This window comes from Gopherus flavomarginatus, chromosome 21 (genome assembly GCF_025201925.1).
Source record: "Gopherus flavomarginatus isolate rGopFla2 chromosome 21, rGopFla2.mat.asm, whole genome shotgun sequence".
Lineage (NCBI taxonomy): Eukaryota > Metazoa > Chordata > Testudines > Testudinidae > Gopherus > Gopherus flavomarginatus.
Window position 1 is genome coordinate 15,207,821 of NC_066637.1, and position 5,863 is coordinate 15,213,683.

General features: G+C 42.3%; 1 long non-coding RNA gene across 1 annotated transcript; it reads right to left on the reverse strand.

Annotated features, from left to right (window-relative positions):
• Positions 1-320: 320 nt before the first annotated feature.
• On the reverse strand, positions 321-5,373 carry LOC127038651 (uncharacterized). Its single transcript, XR_007770757.1, has 3 exons — positions 5,295-5,373; positions 1,894-2,059; positions 321-1,692 (listed from the first exon to the last, which is right to left on the reverse strand). It is a non-coding gene; the product is annotated as an uncharacterized LOC127038651 (long non-coding RNA).
• Positions 5,374-5,863: the final 490 nt, after the last annotated feature.

Consider the following 5,863-nt stretch of genomic DNA (forward strand, 5'->3'; position numbering starts at 1 on the left):
ATTCGTCCATCTCAGATTCTCCCTGTGCAACATTAGGAAAGTCACTGAGCCTGTTTCTCTACCTATACAATGGGGATAGTGATACTTATTTTATTTCCACTCATTCCTTCTGTTATCCATTTAGATTGTAAGTTCTTCAGGTTAGAGACTCTCTCTTATGTGTTTGTACAGTGGAGCTCCGATCTCAACGGGGCCTCTAGGTACTACTGTCATAAACAAAAATCATCATGTTTATTACCTTCTCTTACTTTAACCACATTTAACATTTTTATTAATGACCTGGAGGAAAACATAAAATCATCACAGATCAAGCCTGCAGATGTCACATCATTTTAAGGAGTGGTAAATAATGAAGAGGACAGGTTACTGATTCAGAGTGATCTGGATCGATTGGTAAACTGGGTGCAAGCAAACAATATGTATTTTATTACAGCTAAACGTAAATGTACACACCTAGGAACAAAGAATGTCGGCCACACTTACAGGCTGGGGGATTCTATCTCTGAAAAAGATTTTGGGGTCATGGTGGATAATCAGCTGATCTTGAGCTCCCAATGTGACGCTGTGTCCAAAAGAGCTAATGCAATCCTGGAATGCATAAATGGGGAATCATAAATAGGAGTAGTAAGGTTATTTTACCTCTATATTTGGCATTGGTGTGACTGCTGCTGGAATACTGTGTCTATCTGTGGGGTTGAGCATGGAATTCAAAACCATTGGGTAGCTTTGTGGGTATCTCTGAAACACCATTTTTGCTCTTTATATTTCCAGGAGGCACTCAGGTTCTCAGCCTCCAGCCAGCCAGCGTCACTGGTTTACAAATTCTGAGCAATCAAAACCACAGAACTGTCCCTTTACCGTGGCTGGAGATGGAGACTCTTTCAGCGTTAAATTTAATTTCAGAATAAAGTGGGTTTATGAGAAAGCCTCATGAAAGCTCATATGCTTTTAAATGGCCACAAACTTAAAACAAATAAATAGCTGATGTGGGGAGCTGAACCTCAAAAACGTAGTTTTTTTCTTTACATAGGAAGAAAAATGAAAATTCAATTAACTCAAACAAGTTTTCTGTAGGACCTCTGTCACAAAGCCAACAAACTCTTCCACGCAGCTTCCCTGACCCATGCTAAGCACTGGAATAAAGACCATAGAAAGCATTTCACCATGCATTCCATACATGCAGGAGGATGAAACTGAAGGCATATCATGGCAGACCACAGATGCTTTACAAAGTTCTGGCTTAATGTGAAAAGCACTTCATAATGCTAATAAAAAAGTATTTATCCTTTTGCTTCCTTATATACAGTCAAGTTTACAGGGAAAGCACATGGGTTTCATAGTCACTGGTTGCAAGATCAAAAGCCCTGTTATTAATTGCACATGAATCTTGTAGAACTGTTAAGCTGTCAACTGACATCGTTTGTCTCCTTTGTTTATATTCCTCTCATTTTTAAGACACTCAGTGCCTGACTCTAAGCCCCTCGGAGTGCATTCAGTTTCTCTTGTGGTGGATGATCCTATATTATCATGTGAGGGAAATGCATGCACTATACTAAACCTTGATCCAATGGAACTGAGCAAGGTGCTCTCTCTGGAGGTGGTGAAGCAGCTAATCCACCGTTGTTTTCCTCTCTCTTCAGACCAGTGCCACCAGCACCCCCCTCCGCCCCAAGATTTCTGCTGCAACTGAACCTGGTGGCAAAAGCCAGATCGTGAATGTCTTGTTTTTCTTGTGGTTGTAATTAATGCACAGCTATGTTGAGACATCCATATGCCACTGGACTATAATTAATCTTTAGCATCAACCTCTTACCTGTTGATTTTTAAATAAAATCATAATAATGATATCTTACATTCATATAGCACTTTTTCCATTCATAGGTCTCAAAATACCTTATAGATCCGCTTTGCAGATGCAGGAACTGAGTTACAGAGAGGTTGAGTTGGTTGCCCAAGCTCACACAGCAAGTAAGTAGCAGGTCTGGAATCAGAATCCATCTCTCTGGGGCTCTAAGCCTCTTCCCTCTAGCTGAATTTTTGCTGGTCTACTTGTCTTCCCCTGTAAAAAAGGTGTGATTCTCTGTTGCTGTACACACAGTGCAAATATTTACACCAGTGCAAAGGGGTGTCAGATGTTACCATTCCAATGTAGTAGTACTTTGCACTGGTGTAAATGACCACACAAAGTTCACAGCAACAGACATCTGGTTCCTACTCATAACTCACTTTTCACTCTCACAAATCCCTGCTGCTAATAACATTTATCCATCTTGCCCTCTGTCCTCCTCATTTCCTCATCCTGCCTTATGGGTCCCAGGGAGATGGCTTCCTTAGCTGCCTGTTGAAGTGCATCCTTTGCATGTGACAATAGCCTGAAGTCTCTTCTCTTGGGTAATGTTTAATCCTTGATTCCTTCCTGTTCTCCCCTTTGCTTTCTTCAGTTTTCATTCTTTTTAGTACAGCATCATGTCAGTGTCAGGAATTTCCTTGAACAGAGACTCAGAGGACTTCCCATTTCCTTTCTGCTTTCCTCCAGCTGTCTATCTGTCACTTTTACATTAGTGTGCTACACAACAGAACTGGGTAAACTCATCTCAGTCTTTGTTGTCAACACCACCACAGCAGTCCCAACTGAATTTGTTTCTGTTAGTGAAGAGAAAACCAGCCACTGGTAAAGGTGATACTAATTACTGCCTCACACAAATATGTTGCCTTTCATCGCCATACTTTCAAAACCAATACACACATTATATATTGATTATTATTACTACCAGGGAAACATAAATATGCATGACACTTTTCAGACAACTCAAAAATAATACAGAGACAAATGTAACAAGATCACTTCACCCAGCCCTGAAATGTATACACCTCTAAACAGCTGTTTAACAGTGCAAAGGAATTACTTTGCAACAATGTAGGATAGAGGAAAAAATCCTGTAACTGCAAAAGAAATTTAGGGAAGGACTGTATATAACTACGTAAGTATGAATTGCCCCAAAACGTTAGGGTTAACTAGCATCACATACTCTCTGAAAATAAGTACTATGAAATTTTTAATGGCTCCAAGTGAAAAGTGCTCCCCTCTCTTTTTTTAGGTCTCATAACAAAGTCGAAGACAGTACCTCCAGTAACACACTACCCCTTACATCAGGGGTGGGCAAACTATGGGCCGAGTCTGGCCCATCTGACCTTTTAATCTGGCCCTTGAGCTCCCGCCAGGGAGTTGGGGGCTTGCCGCACTCCACACGTGCCATGGCTCTGTGCAGCTCCTGGAAGCAGCGTCATGTCTCCCCTCCAGCTCCTACGTGTAGGAGCAGCCACGGGGCTCTGCAGCTCCCATTGGCCAGGAACCATGGCCAGTGGGAGCTGCAGGGGCAGTGCCTGCGACAGGGCAGTGCACAGAGCTGCCTGGCCACGCTTCCACATAGGAGCTGGAGGGGGGACATGCCGCTGCTTCCTAGAGCTACTTGAGGTAAGCGCTGCCTGGAGCCTGCACCCCTGACCTCCTCCCGAGCCCCAATTCTCTACCCCAGCTCTGATCCCCCTCCTGCCCTCCAAACCGCTTGGTCTCAGCCCACAGCACCCTCCTGCATCCTGAACTCATTTCTGGCCCCACTCCAGAGCCCTCACCGCCTCCCACACCCTAACCCCCAATTTCATGAGCATTCATGACCCCTCATACAGTTTCTATACCGAGATGTGGACCCTGTGGCCAAAAAGTTTGCCCACCCCTGCCTTACCTTGATGCAATATGAACTCGTGAAATCACTAACACCACCTCCTCCAATGCTTACCCATGTTTGGAGGTCTCCCATTCACAAATTGATCCAGCCAAGCCTTATTTAACTGATAGGATCTCAGCAAATCACAGCAGAAGGTGGGATGCCTGCAACTATAGTTACATGCACAAAACTCTCTCCTTATTAAGATATCACCCACATTGCAAATTGCAATTTACCAGAAAGACTCTGGTCCCACATCTTAATAAACAAACAAAAAAAGTTCCTTAAGCATGTCCTGCCATAAACAAGCAGAGCAAGCAGCTGGTCCTCATTTGAAGAGATGTTCCATCAATCTGAGTAAGAATTTGCAGATCATCCTAATGCAAATATTTCTGGGAAAACAGAAAGCAGCTGTTTATTCTTCTTTATACCTACTAGCAAGAAAATAAAGTCCAGGATACTTGTATTTCTGCCACAAAGAAAAACATTCTCTTAGCCTCAAAGTTCATTTGGACTTTGGAAATTGTTTAAAATAAACCAGGCTGCAATTTCCCCCTCCTGCTGTATGTTCCTTTGCTGAACAGCAAGGTGCAATTACAGCCTATAAGCAAGGAGGCTGGGCCTGAGCCCAGCTAAATATATAGCCTGATAATCCTGGCCTACCTATGGTGTTTGGAAGCAAAAGTCATAAGTTCAGTCATCGCCTGGTGTAAATGGACATACTACTACTGTCCTCAGTGAAACTATACTTATTTACACCGGCTGAGGATCTGGTCCATGGAACACAGAGCTAGAAAAATGATATTAGGTCCATAACCCGCCTACAAGATAGTTCCCTACTGTACATGTGATAATGTTTTGCCCAGTCTAGTTTTAAATGCCCCAAGTGATACCCCTTCCAGCATTTTCCCAATGCTAAAGCCTAATAACTCTTCACTTTCCAGGGGCCCCCTGTTCACTGAGCTAAAAGTAACATGATTTTCAAAATAGCAGCACAGAAATACATGGGGTGACAGGAAGACCAGAAGGGCACATGTTGACTTAGAAAAAAGGCAGTATCAGATTGTCAGGCAAATTCAAAATGTGCACAACTGCATATCTAATTTGCAAGTGCAGTCAGAGCTGTGAAATGAGCAATTTGGATAACTTTTCATGAAAAGTCAACTACTTATCACATTGTAGGTATTGTTATCCAGTTCACCTGTTAGCTGTGGTAAGTGTGCACTAAAACTTGTCTGAAAACCTATCCGTTTTCAAAACTGAAATCTGCAGCTGCTTAGTCTGTGCTGTGTTACATTAAATACAAATGAACAATGGCAGAGCTCTTTCCTTTTGGAAAAATACCGTAACATATCTATTTAATGACATTTAGGTTAAAGCAATGGACAATGGTGTTAACCTAGTAGAGTCAAATCAGAGCTGTTCCCTTGTCATCTCCAGCCAGAAGGGTATATAGGCAAGATATTATATCCATGGAAAATTTGAAGCAATTCCCCAACGAATGCAGAGTTTCTGTTATAATCTTAATACAAGCGTTGCACTCACACAACATATCGGAGAATTTCATACCAGCTCCAATGACATTACATCAGACGAGGAAGCATTTTGTGACTCCTCGTCAGCATTTCCAGTTTCCACAGCAAGCACCTCCAGGCTGAGAAAAGTAAATGGAGCGACAAAAGGGTTTTTGGTTTATGCTAGGGCCAAGTCTGCAATTCAGATGCCAAAAAGCACTAACAGAGGGTCCTCAGGAACCTGGCACTCCAACTCTTGTGAAACACAGGCCAAACACTTGTTCCAAAAAGGCTATAGAGCAATGAGCCAGATTCTCCCTTGGTGTTAGTCTCCTGACTTCAGTGAAGTTATATTTGCTGTAGAGTTGAACTGGGGTTTGAGTTGCAGAAGTGCTGAGCACTCACAGCTACAACTGAAGTCAATGGAAACTGTACTTTGAACATAAGAACTTATTTATTATACTCAGTATTCTGAAAAATCAGGACTTAAGCACCTCAAACTGGGCATCTAAAAATAGTAGACACTTCTGACCTTAATATAGCTCGGTTCTCCATCTATAACATAGAAATAACACCACTCCTTTGCTTCACAGAGGTATTGTGGAAGTAAATTCATTAATGTTT